We start from the raw sequence: 14,658 nt of genomic DNA, 5'->3' as shown, positions 1-14,658 counted from the left end.
TAACTTTCCTCAATTCTATCAATGCTGAGAGAGGTGAGAAGACTGCAAAAGAAAAGTTTGAAGCTATTAGAGGGTGGTTCATCAGGTTTATGGAAGGAAGCCATCCCTATAACATGAAAGTACATGGTGAAGCAGGACGTGTTGATGTAGAAGATCTAGCTAAGATCATTGATGAAGGTGGCAAACAACAACAGATTTTCAACCTATACAAAACAGCCTTCTGTTGGAAGAAGATGCTATTTAGGGCTTTCATAACTAGAGAGAAGTCAATGACCGGCTTCCAAGCTTTGAAAGACAGGCTGACTCTCTTGCTAGGGGCCAACGCAGCTGATGGATTTAAGTTGAAGCCAATGCTCATTTGTCATTCCAAAAAATCTGAGGGCCCTTAATAATTATGCTAAATCTACTCTGTCTGTGTTCTTCAAATGAAACAACAAAGCCTGGATGACAGTACATCTGTTTACAGCATGGTTTACTGAATACGTCAAGCTCACTGTTGAGATCTACTGTTCAGAGATAAAAAAAAAAAAAAAAAAAAAAAAATGTTCAAAACATTAGTACTTATTTGACAATACACCTGGTCATCAAAGAGCTCTGATGGAGTCGAGATGAGAGCTCTGATTAGTTGAGATGGAGTCGAGATGACCATGCCTGCTAACAGAACGTTCATTATGTAGCCCATGGATCAAGGAGTAATTTTGAATTTTGAGTCTTATTAATTTAAGAAATATATTTTGTAAGGCTACAGCTGCCATTGATAGTGATTCTTCTGAAGAATTTGGGAAAAATAAATTGAAAACCTCTGGAAAGAATTCACAGTTCTAGGTGCCATTAAAAACATTTGTGATTTATAATGGAGATCAAAAATGCAACATAAATAGGAGTTTGAAAGAGGTTGATTCCAACCCCTATGGGTGACTTTGAGGAGTTGAAGACTTCAGTGGAGGAAGGAACTACAGATGTGATGTAAATAACAAGAGAATAAATTGAGAAATAGAATCTGTAGCTGTCACAGAATTGCTGCAATCCCATGATGAAATTGAACAAATGAGAAGTTGCTCCTTACAGATGAGCAAATAAAGTGATCTCTTGCAATGGAACCTGCCCTTGGTGAAGATGCTATAAACATCATTGAAAAAACAACAAAGGATTTAGAATATTTTATGAACTTAGTTGATAAAGCAGTGGCAGGGTTTGAGAGAAGTGACTTTAATTTTGAAGGAATTTCTACTAGGTAAAATGCTATTAGGCAGCATTTCATTTTATAGAGAAATCATTTGTGAAAGAAAGAGTCAATCAGTGGAGTAAACTTCATTGTTGTTTTATTTAAATAAATTGTCACAGATGTCCCAGCCTTCAGCAACCACCACCCTGATTAGTCAGTAGCCAACAACAGGAGGCAACTCCCTCCACCAGCAAAAAATTAGGACTCCCTGAAGGCTCAGATAATTATTAGAATTTTATATCAATAAAATATTTCTAAGTTAAAGTATAAAAAATGTTTTAAACATAATGTTATTGCACACTTAATAGGCCATAATATAGCATAAACATAAATTTTATATGCACTTAGAAAGCAAAAAATTTGTGTTGCTCTGTATCATACTGGTCTGAAATCAAACCTGCAATATCTCTGAGGTATGCTGGTATAGACAAAAATCCTTTCTATATAGTATTCTCTGGGAAGTCAAGTTGTCTTGTTCTTATGAGTACTTGGGGACATGAACATTTAATGTTATTTTTTATTGAGTTCACAAGTATACTTGTGGTATTGCTGAACATATTAAAAATGTTATTTTGAGAAAACAATTCAGCAAATCGTACAGAAACATATAAAATAGATTACAACGGCCGATTAGCCTTTAATGAAGTCCAGCTAAAATTGAATAGGTTGTAATAACATTTCCTGATAGCTACATTTTGAAGGGTTGGGAAAAAAGAGCAGCAATAAAAACAAAGCAAAACTACAGATTCAGAACTACAATAACTGCCTTAGAAGTATTTCCCCTAGGAACAATAATTCTGGCTACTAGGCTAATTTCAACATCTCTTTTTCTCCTCCTTTCAAAAACAGTGTGATTAGGATCTTGCATTCTGTTTTTAAATATAATGTTGAATACCTCATTTCAAATTTTTCAATCTCAATATTTTCATGGCCGAAATTACCTCTTCACAGTGCAGCAAGAGAGAGAATGAGTGCCCATTGAAGGAGGAAGCCCCTTGTAAAACCATCAGATTTGTGAAAACTCACTCACTATTATGAGAACAGCATTAGGGAAACCAGCCCCAATATTCAATTATCTCCACCTGGTCCCGCCCTTGACGTGGGAATTATTACAACTCAAGGTGACATTTGGGTGGGGACACAGAGCCAAACCACATCAAATAATGACAACCAAAATGCCAACAATACAAACTCAATTCTGTAAATGATGAAATCGGAATAATGGGTCATAAAGGGTTTAGCAACAGTAAAAAAAAAAAAAAAATGGCCAGGCACAGTGGATCATGCCTGTAATCCCAGCACTTTAGGAGGCTGAGGGAGGAGTATCACTTGAGTCCAGAAGTTTGAGACCAACCTGGGTAGCATAGAGACACCCCATCTCTACACAAAATTTTTTTAAAAAATTAGCTGTGTGTGGTGATGTGTGCCTCTAATCCCAGCTAGTCGGGAGGCTGAAGTGAGAGGATCACTTCAGCCCAGGAGGTCAAGACGAGCTTGGACAACATAGTTAAACCTTGTCCCCTACGCCAATAAAAAATTAGCTGGGCATGGGGACACAAGCCTTTGATCCCAACTACTCAGGAAGCTGAGGTGGAAGTCTCACTTGAGCCAAGAAGTATGAGACTGTAGTGAGCTATGATCATGCTACTGCACACTGCAGCCTGGAGCCTGGGCAACAAAGTGAGAGACTGTTTCAAAAAAAAAAAAAAGAAAAAAAAAAAAAGAAAAAAAAGGTCAAAAAGAATAAGTATAAGCATTAGACTTATCTGAGGTTTTAGTTTCAATAAGAGCTGGGAACATTTACTTAACCTCCCAGTCCTGAGTTTCTCAAATTAAAATGTGCTAATGATGCCTACATTACTGTATTGTTGTAAGGATTTATTTATTGAAAAAAATCATTAAGAATCTGTTACATATCTAGTATAGTTCTAGCTAATGGGCATATATAAAAAAAAATAGCCCTTAACGAGTTTACAGTCTAGGGCATCAAGAAAGACATATGTATACAAATCCGTGGACAAACCTGCAATAGCGACTGTGATAGATACACAGAATTCAACAGATAAAGAAGGGTTGATTACTTCAAAATGGGTTTCTGGAAAAGACATATCTTCCACCGGACAAAGGTGAAAGGGGTCGCAAGGATTTAACCTGCTGAATTGCAGGTTTACTTAATGAATGACAGTTAGTGTTATTATTGCACAACTTCACTTCAAAGTTTTGCAAAGTGATGAGGTTGTGATCATGTCCCTAATTGTATCATCGGGAGTAAGGCTACAGCATGGGGTTTGTTGGAATGTAGAACAAAGAAGACTTGAAGCCAAGATTTATGTGACGACTGTCTAGGAAGAAAGAGGATTGCAGAAGTTTGCAACCTATTACAAAGCAAAAGTAACGGAAAAGAAGTACCAAAGTTATGACTCAGCAACTAAGAACACACATACACACACACACATACACACACACACCCCTTGAAATGGTATCAAGTGTAAAAGAACTGTATGTGTTGAAGGCCAGCAAACATGTAGGTGTACAAAATTACTTCCAACATAAAGCTCCCGTGAATGAGTGTGCAACAATCAGCGCTCTGAGGAAGAAAAATTCGAGATCTTTTTTCAATAAATGGGAAGTATGATTGACTTACAAGGGAATGTTAGTGGTTTTGAATGCTGAATTGCTTCCTCTGGGATCCCTGGCTTTTGGGTCATGGGAGATATGTTGCTACGAGTACAGAGAGTATGCAGGGACTTTATTCATTTATCCTTTTTATATGTGAGGCCAACACATTTAGATCATTTCACCTGTAAAGAGAAGTAAACAGATTTGTTTTTTGAATAACCTAGCAAAGCCTTTTGATGTAAATAAGTAATTATCTTTCTAAAGCCTGTAAGCAAAGTAAGAGAGGTCAAGTGAGAAAAACCTGTTGTAATTTAGATTCCCACCTTGGTTTTCAAAAGCAAAATGTATAATTGGTGAACAGTGTAGGAAAGGACAAAAAGATCAAGCCAATTACTCACTTGTCCAAAGCCCAGACTTTATAGATAACTGTTTAAATTTTTCATGCTCAAAAAAATTTATTTTTGCCACTTCGAATCAGCAATCGTGTAAAAATTATATTGAAATAATATTTTACTCTCATACTAAAAAAGTAAAACAAATTCACTTTTTAGTAGTCTAAAGTCACATATATTATCTAGCAAATCTAAATAATTTAAACAGGTTCTAATAAAAATATGGTTAAATAATTATAGATTAAATAAATAATATACATATATGTATATATGTATCTACATGTAATTTTGTTTTTCAAAATAAGACTGTGCTCACAGGTATTGTGCTTTGAGATAAAATCAGCTCAATCACTTTGTTTCATTGAATTGATGGTTTGCTCAGGTGAAACCAAAACATTTCAGCAAGAATTTTTAAGGAGATTTTTCCTCAATTATTTAAATGTTGTTTTTTCTTGTCATGTACTGATGGCATTTTTGTTATTTTATAGAGATATAGGTAGGTTGCATAGTGACTATTACCCTTCAGTTAATTTGTTCACCATTTTGTTCATTTGTTTGCTTCTGTGTTGTTTCTGTGATGACTTATATACAAAATTTTAAAAAAGTGTTTTAAAATTCAACCTCGGTCTGCAGTTAGCATGTTTTGAAAATTATTAGAGGGTTTTAATGAGCCTCCAGACACATCCAACATATCCCCCCGCCCCCCAAACAAAACTTAGCTACAAATAGAGCACGTTTTCCTTTATGTGATAAGTCCATGCAGATCTCAGCTATATAACTCTTCTGTTGGGTTACTTTGGGGGAAAAAAAGCTGCTTTGTTATTTAAATTTATGGTGTCATTATTATTATTATTTTAAAATGTCTACTTTTCTCTGACTGTTAGAGCTAAATGAGAAAAAAAGAATCAATCTGTGAAACCTTTACTGAGTTAGAGAACAGATAAGTGCTTCAAACATATATGTGATGCTGCTTTGATGAAAGAATTTTTCCCTTAGTCCTAGTTGTAATAGAAAATAGTGACTATTTTGTAGTAGGAATCTCTTCTTTTTATAATCTTTTTTGAAGAATTTGGCCTCTATCATTAATTTCTGGCTCTGAAATTATTTTCAGGCACTCAAATAAAATAGATTTCCAGCATCAACATATAGAATGCAGCATTTTTAAATGAAAGTATTTGGATATGCAATGTGAAAGCTGAGAATCCTGCTTAAAGGAGGAGTAAAAATAAAAATGAACAAAGCAGAGAGTCCATCAAATTCACTTTGTTTTGAATCATTTATATTTGAAATTACAGCTCCATTTTTTACACTCAATATATGTTTTATAATCATCAATTTAGGGTTGATGAAGATGGTCTGCCATCCTAAATCTCTATTTCTCTACCATAAAAAGCCTTTTCAATAATAGAATGCTTTTCAATAATAAAATACAGGCCTTATTTTATGTGAGTATAATTTAATCATTTGCTTTAAGTTAATACTCTTTATTGTAAATGAGCATTTGTGATCAGAACTGTAAAAACACAACAAGAGATATGGTTTCAATTGCTGCCTTATTTTTATGCCAACTTCATCCCCACATTAATTTGGACAGATAGATGTCTCTTGTTTCTTAAGAAATACAAGGCATCAGACTTAACATGTTTTAAGAGAACTGTGCTTCTTGACCCATCAACTTTGACTATCCAATGTTCTCTTCTTCATATTTTACTTAAACACTTTCTTTGGATTTTTAACACCTTTTTAAATTTTTTGCCTAGAGAAGGCAGCATACTCTATTTTAGGGATAACCTTGTGTTCCTATTTACTGTAAATTGTAATTAGTCAGTTATGAAAAGTGTGTAGCCAGGGAAATAATTGTAAACTGTAAACTCACAATGAGCCAAATCTCATTCAGCAGGGGTAGGTGAGTGAGCAGAAATGACTGCCTGGAAAGGCAGAAGGATGCATTCTATCTTCCAGAACTTCAAAGTTTCAGAGTAACTATAGTGTATCTATGGGACTGACAGTGGCGGATAACTGTAAAACAATATTTCCTGGTCTCCCAACTTACACATCACTCTTTTAACCCTGAATACAAATATTTTTATCTTGACATATTGCCCCCCCCAAAAAACTGTGAATGTGGAGAAATTAACTTGAAATTTCCTTTATTTCAAGCATTCTAGTCTTCGAGATAAAATCTTACAAAAAAATTTCACAATTATCTAGAAAATTCTGCTGCTTTTTCCCATTTACACTTTACCCTCTTTGAGAGCCACTCATTTTGATTTTTATTTCTTTCCCATGATAACTATCCTATGTGATGTTCATTTCCATTAGGTTCTTTTTACCTAACGAGAGATTTTATTTTAAGATTTTAATGCAAAGAGATAAACATGACTGGTAAAAGAAAGTGAGAAGAAATATTGGGGCAATGTAGATGCCTTTCATACTCTGCCATATAAGTACCTATTTTGTATGTTTCTGATATAAGTCTAGTGAAAGTGCAAAATGCCATACGTGAACCAGCATGAGATGTACACTATCTGTGGGAAAATAAGCTATTTACATCTTTATTGCTAATTAGTCCCGGCCCCACTGTCCTTTACCAGGAAAGAAATATTGGGGCAATGTAGATGCCTTTCATACTCTGCATATAAGTACGTATTTTGTATGTTTCTGATATAAGTCTAGTGAAAGTGCAAAATGCCATACGTGAACCAGCATGAGATGTACACTATCTGTGGAAAAATAAGCCATTTACATCTTTATTGCTAATTAGTCCCGGCCCCACTGTCCTTTACCAGGAAAACGTCTTGCTGCCGCCAACATACCTTTAACAAGTAGAGGGCTCCCTCCTGTGGGCAAGTAGCTGAAACAGTATCCATGGCAACAGACAACTCCAAACTTGGCAATCAAACACTGGCTGAGAAATCCCATGATATTAGAAAAAGAAGATGAGAAATGGAAAAGAACCTAGAAAAGTGAGACGTGAACCTAAAAAAGAATGGTGATGGAGACTTAAAAAAAAAAAAAAAAAAACAATGGAATAGTTGCCAGAATGAAGGAGGAAATGGACCAGGAATGGATATAGTAATTAGATAATGGAAAGGGAATGAAAGAGGAGGTGATTGGAGAAGTAACATATTAACATAGGCACATGCTGAACTCTATAACCATGAAACATTTAGTCATCTAAATGTATGATAGTAAAAATTTAGAAATGTGAAAAAAGTGATTGTTAGTGCAGTAAACACGTTAAATATTGAAATAATTATTAGCATTTGTATAATGTTTTTCTGGTATTGACCACCCTATCATATTATTCTCACATATATTCAAAAGAACAAAACATCCACATTTTACTGATGATGATAACGTTGAGGTACTAACACTAATAACAGTTTCTAATCTAAAAATGTCATAACAAGTGATAACTATTATATTACTACATGGGTGAGACACTATTCTAAAAAAAATTTGTGAATTATCTATTTAACAATGTATTAATATATAGCAAGTAAAAAAGCCATTAAAAAGTAGGGCGTTTGGCATATTTAACATTCAGCAAGGAGGTCTGTGACTAGGGGAAAAGACCGAATGTGTAGTAGGAAAATGAGGTTAGATAAATAACAAGGGCTAAAATAAGTAGGACTTTAATAAGTTATTGTAAGGTCACAGCTTTACTCCAAGCAAGTGTAAAGTCTTTGAAGCACTGAATGAAGAGTAGCGACATGATACAATGTGTCTTTTTAAAAAGCATCTTTCCCCTGCATATGGCAAATAGAATTGTAGATAACAAATATGAAAACAATGGGACCAAATAGAAGAATAATGAAAAAAAAACCAATGAATGTTGATGGTGGTTTGAATATGAGAGATTGTGGTGTGAATGGAGAGGGTCATTTTGTACTTGTATTTTGAAAGAATATACAACAGGATTTGCTCACGAATTAAATGTAGAATATGAGAAGAAGAGCATAAACAAGAATGACTTCAAAATTCTGAGTACAAGGTCCTTAAAAAATGGAGTTGTCATTTAATAAGATGGGATAGACACTAGAAAAAGCAAATTTAAGAAAATAAATGGTTTATATTTAACATAGTAATGAATTTTTATTGGACATCTACTTAATATGGGATTTTCAGAAATCAAAGCTTGAAGCAAAAGTTTACGTGTAAATGTGCTGTTTGAAAGTGCAATCATTGAGAAGCAAGTGTGAAAGAAAGGGGAAATAAGGTAGGAAAGGAACAAGAACAAATATTGGTGCATAACTGGGTTATCTGATTCTTGGGTCAAGCTCCTATCAATAACTCAAACTCACAGGATTTCCAAGAGGTCATATAATACAAAGCACTGCAAAGGAGAGGTCCAGGAGGAAGAAGGGATATGAATTTCTCCACCAATTCTTTTTCTGCAATCACAGATTAACCTCAAGAGTAGTAACTACTCAGTACCTCCAAATTTTGTATTTATGCGCAATAAGAATATGGTATATGCTTCAGAAATAGTAGAGAAGCCGTGGGATGGGAAATAAGACATAGCATTAAGGGCAAGTTGTAAAGCACTGTCTGGCTGTTCTCATAGTGAGTTTGTTGCCTCAGCCATTGGCTGGATTAAAATCAGACTAACTTGGTGTATTAGTCTATTCTTACATTGTTATAAAGAAATACTGGAGACTGGGTAATTTATAAAGAAAAGAGTCATGATTGACTCACACATTTGCAGGCTATATAGGAAGCATAGTGGATTTTGCTTCTGGGAAGGACTCAGTTTCCAATTACGTTGGAAAGCAAAGGGGAGTTAGGAGCTTCACCTGACTGCTACAGGAAGAAGAGAGAGAAGGGGCAGGTGCTACACATTTTTAAGCAACCAGATATCATGAGAACTCACTATTGTGATAACACTAAGTGGAGGTGATGTTAAATCATGAGAACCCACTTCCATGATCAAATCACCTCCCACTGGGCCCCAACTTCAGCACTGAGGTTACATTTCAACATGAGATTTGGGCGGGGACACAGAGGCAAACCATCATTCCACACCTGGCACCTCTGAAATCTCAAGACCTTCTCACATTTCAGAATACAATCATGCCTTCCCAACAGTCCACTAAAGTCTTAACTCATTCTAGCATTAACTCAAAAGTCCACAGTCTGAAGTCTCATCTAAGACAAGGCTAGTCTGTTCCACTTGTGAGCCTGTAAAATAAAAAACGAGTTAGTTAGTTCCAAGATACCTTAGAGGTAAAGGCATTGAGTAATTACTCCCAATCCAAAAGGGAGAAATCTGCCAATTAAAGGAGCTACAGGTCCCATGCATATCTGAAACCCAACAGGACAGTCATTAACTCTTAATGCTCCAAAATAATCTCCTTTGACCCCATGTCTCACCATGTCATACAAGTGCAAGGGGTGGGCTCCCAAAGCCTTGGGCAGTTTTACCCTTGTGGCTTTGACAATTTCAGCCCCCACAGTTTCTTTCAGGGGCTGGCATTGAGTGCTTGCTGCTTTTTCAGGTGCAGGGTGAAAGCTGTTGGTGGATCTACTATTCTGGGGTCTGGAGGATGGTGCTCCACTTCTCACAGTTCCACTAGGAAGTGCACCAGTGGGAACTCTGAATAGGAGATCTAACTCCAGATATCCCCTCTGCACTGCCCTGGTAGAGATTCCATGAGGGCTCTGCCCTGAAGCAGGCTTCTGCCTGGATATTAGGCATTTCCATATATCCTCTGAAATCTAGGTGGAGTCTTTCAAACCTCGACTCTTGCATTCTGTGCACCCACAGGCTTAACACAACATGGAGGCCACCAAGACTTATAGCTTTTGCCTCTGAAGCAGTGGCCTGAACAGTACCTTGTCCCCTTTTACCTATGGCTGGAGGTTGAGTGGTTGGGAAGCAGAGAACATCCCAAGGCTGCACAGGGCAGTGGGGTCATGAGTCTGGCCCACAAAATCATTCTGTCTTTCTAGGCTTCATGGCCTGTAATTGGAGGGGCTGCCACAAAGGTCTCTGAAATGCCTTTGAGGTCTTTCCCTATTGTCTTTGCTATTAGGACTTGACTCCTCTTTACTTATGCAAATTTCTGCAACCTGTTTGAATTCCACCACTGAAAATGGGCTTTTCTTTTCTGTGAAATGGACAGGTTGCAAACCTTTACCTCTGCTTCTCTTTTAAATATAAGTTCTAGTTTCAGATCATTTATTTACTCATGCATGTGAGCATAGATTGTTAGAAGCAGCCAGTGCACATCTTGAGTGCTTGGCTACTCAGAAATTTCTCTCACCAGATACTCTAAATCATCACTCTCAAGTTCAAATTCTCTTATCCCTAGAGTAGGGGCAAAATGCAGTCAGGCTCTTTGCTAAAGCATAGCAGAAGTGACCTTTACTTCAGTTCCCAATAAATTCCTTATTTCCATCTGAGACCTCCTCAGTCTGGATTTCACTGTCCATAACACTATCAGCATGTTGGTCACAACCATTCAACAAGTCTCTAGGAAGTTCCAATCTTTCCCTCATATCTTCTTCTGAGACCTCCAATTGGGTCTCATAAGAACTCAGTATTGTGATGACAGCACCAAGGGGGAATGGTGTTAAACCATAAGAAACTGTTCTTCTGATCCAATAATCTCCCACCAGGCCCCACATACAGCATTGGAAATTACATTTCAACATGAGATTTGGGTGGGGACAGAGTTTCAAACCACATTATCTGGTAACTAACGTGAAAGTGTAGAGACAATTGACCAAGGGCTCTGGGTAAAATTAAGGCTGGCATCACATGAGATGTCTCCCTGTGAGACATTAGCGGTATCAGTGCAATATTCAAATGTAGATAACAAACATGCAGTTAAAAGTATGAACCTGGGAAAATAGGACACCATAGAAATATTCAAAAAATATTCCATGAAGGAAAATTTTGATGTATTTCACTACATCATATCAATCATTTATGGCTAATAGAGTAAGAAAAAGAAAAAGAAAAATATTTGTAACAGATAATGTAAAGTTTTAATTACCTTAATTTATAAAGAAGTCATATGAGTTAATTGAAAATGGCAAATACCTTCAATAGGAGAAAAGAAATTAAAAATAGAAAAGGATAATTTACGTTTAAAAAAATCCAGTGGGCCATGCCCACTCGGCCCTGCCCCCCCTCACCCTCTGCTCTCACGGGTCTACCTCAGAGTGTGGCACCTCTCGCGCCAGTGCGAGCCTGAGCTGGCGCGGACTCCAGGAGGCTCGCAGAAGAGGAGGGCCTGGCGATGAGAGAGCTGAGCATCGCCAGGGCGGGAGGCAGGGTGCAGCCTCTTCATCCGCAGCACCAACTGTCGTGTGGTGAGACCTCTGATGAAAGAAAAGATGTTGTCCGGGGTTAAGAGTAGTTTCCACCACTTGTACTTTGGCATGTCGACATTTGCACATAAAAGAAAAAGGCAAGCCATTTATGCTGAATCCAAGAACAAACAAGGGAATGGCATTTACTTTACAAGAACGACAAATGCTTGGTCTTCAAAGGCTTCTACCTCCCAAAATACAGACACAAGATATTCAAGCCTTAGGATTCCACAGAAACTTGAAAAAAATGACTAGCCCTTTGGAAACATATCTATATAATGGAAATACAAGAAAGAAATGAGAAATTGTTTTATCGAATACTTCAAGATGACACTGAGAGTTTAATGCCAATTGTATATACACCAACAGTTGGTCTTGTCTGCTCCCAGTATGGACACATCTTTAGAAGACCTAAGGGATGATTTATGTCGATCTCAGACAGAGGTCCTATTAGATCAATTGTGGATAAGTGGCCAGAAAATCATGTTAAGATTGTTTTAGTGACTGATGGAGAGAGAATTCTGGGTCTTGGAGAGCTGGGTGTCTATGAAATGGGAATTCCAGTAGGAAAAATATGTTTGTATACAGTTTGTGCCTGAATATGGCCTGATAGATGCCTACGGTGTGTATTGATGTGGGAACTGATAATATCGCACTCTTAAAAGACACATTTTACATAGGCTTGTACCAGAAACAAGATCGCACACAACAGTATGATGACCTGATTGATGAGTTTATGAAAGCTATTACTGACAGATATGGCTGGAACACACTCATTCAATTTGAAGATTTTGGAAATCATAATGCATTCAGGTTCTTGAAAAAACATCAATAAAAATACTGCACTTTCAATGATGATATTCAAGGGACAGCGCAGTAGCTCTAGCAGATCTTCTTGCAACACAAAAAGTTATTAATAAACCAGTCTCCGAACACAAAATCTTATTCCTTGGAACAGGAGAGACTACTCCTGGAATTGCAAATCTTAAAAAAGTATGTCTATGGTAGAAAATGGCCTGTCAGAAGAAGAGGCTCAAAAGAAAATCTGGATGTTTGACAAGTATGGTTTATTAGTTAAGGGGCGGAAAGCAAAAATAGATAGTTATCAGGAACCATTTACTTACCCAGTCCCAGAGAGCATACCTGATACTTTTGAAGATGTGGTGAATACAATGAGGACTTCAACTACAATTGGAGTTGCAGGCGCTGGCCATCTTTTCACTCCTGATGTAATCAGAGCCATGGCCCCTATCAGTGAAAGGCCTGTAATATTTGCATTAAGTAATCCTACAGCACAGGCAGAGTGCAGGGCCGAAGAAGCATATACACTTACAGAAGGCAAATGTTTGTTTGCCAGTGGCAGTCCATTTGGGCCAGTGAAACTCACAGATGGGAGAATCTTTACACCAGATCAAGGAAACAATGTATATATTTTTCCAGGTGCGTCTTTAGCTGTTATTCTCTGTAACACCCAGCATATTAGCGACAATGTTTTCCTAGAAGCTGCAAAGGCATTGACAAGCCAAATGACGGATGAAAAGTTAGCCCAAGGGAGACTTTACACACCACTTGCTAATATTCAGAAAGTTTCTATTAACATTGCTATTAAAGTTACAGAATACCTATATGCTAACAAAAATGGCTTTCCAATACCCAGAACCTGAAGACAAGGCCAAATATGTTAAAGAAAGAATATGACGGAGTGAATATGATTCCCTGCTGCCAGATGTGTATGAATGGCCGGAATCTGCTTCAAGCCCTCCTGTGATAACAGAATAGAAGCACTCCCCTGATAAATACTTCCTGTACTCCAGGGAACCCCTGTTTTTCAGACAAGAAGAGATAATGTCCTCAGTTTTATGGTGTTTTCTGTATTTTGTTCTCCTGACCACTTTGGTTAACATATTTTTTCCATGTGTCTCCACATCTGTTGGGGTAGACCTGTTGATGGATTGCCGACCAGCACCCTACAATCAGTTAATTGTGATGCTTTAATTCTAACATAAATACCATACCACATCCAGGAGACAGAAAAAGTTTGTTTGTCAATGTCTTCACTTGTACTCTAATTCAGACTTGCCGAAGTACTTGCTATTTACTATTATGGATATTAATCTTCTCTCACCTAGTTCTTTTACAGCTACTAAAATAGAAATTTACTTTTATGTATAGAAGTACAGAATTTGGGAAAGAAACTAAATTTTCACCAAATTACAAGGAAAAATGGTCAGTATCTAAAAATGTTATTCTATGTCTGCTTCATCTTACCTTCATACTCTGAAATTCTCTTATAGCAGACAGAGCTAGGGAAATATTAAAAATATACCCTATTTATTTTCTGGAACTAAATCAAGGCTTAAATATAACATTATGAGAGTAATGGAAACTGTTGCTGCTTTTAAATAAATAAAAGTCATTGTTTTCAACAGTGTATAAAAATCATAGTGAGGACTGGGAGCGGTGGCTCACGCCTGTAATCCCAGCACTTTGGGAGGCTGAGGTGGGTGGATCACGAGGTCAGGAGTTCGAGACCAGCCTGGCCAATTTGGTGAAACCCCATCTCTACTAAAAATACAAAAATTAACTGGGCATGGTGGCGTGTGTCTGTAGTCCCAGCTACTCAGGAAGCTGAGGCAGGAGAATCACTGAGGCAGGGTTCAAACCCACGAGGCAGAGGTTGCAGTGAACCGAGATTGCACCACTGACTCTAGCCTGGGCGACAGAGAGCCCATTTAAAAACAAAACAAAACAAACAAACAAAAAACATAGTGTAACCTTTTTAAAATAAATATCTTAAATTAAAAAAAAAGATCCTTTTTATGCCCTCCTGGTACACAGGTGGTGTTATCAATCTTGATATCTGAGTCAAATTTGAGTGTGTAGGCATCTATTCTGTCTCTGGGAAGCAATCACAATAGTTATTTAAGCCTTCTATTTTGTGGTGATCTTCCTACTTGTTCCATCTAGTATTGAAAATGAGTATTGAAGTCTCTAACAATTTTTTTTTCAATTGTTTCTTCTTCCTTCAATTCTGTCAGGTTTTGCTGACAGAATTTGAGGGCTTTATTAAATGCATTTGTAGTTATTAGATCTTAAAGG

At 37.0% G+C, this 14,658-nt stretch overlaps 1 pseudogene; it reads left to right on the top strand.

Annotated features, from left to right (window-relative positions):
• The first annotated feature begins 910 nt into the window (after window positions 1-910).
• LOC103219876 (NAD-dependent malic enzyme, mitochondrial pseudogene) lies at window positions 911-13,474 on the top strand (annotated as a pseudogene).
• The last annotated feature ends 1,184 nt before the right edge of the window (window positions 13,475-14,658 follow it).

Source organism: Chlorocebus sabaeus, chromosome 12 (assembly GCF_047675955.1).
Source record: "Chlorocebus sabaeus isolate Y175 chromosome 12, mChlSab1.0.hap1, whole genome shotgun sequence".
Lineage (NCBI taxonomy): Eukaryota > Metazoa > Chordata > Mammalia > Primates > Cercopithecidae > Chlorocebus > Chlorocebus sabaeus.
Note: the sequence above shows the minus strand (reverse complement) of the source record. Positions and strands in the feature narration are given on the sequence as shown.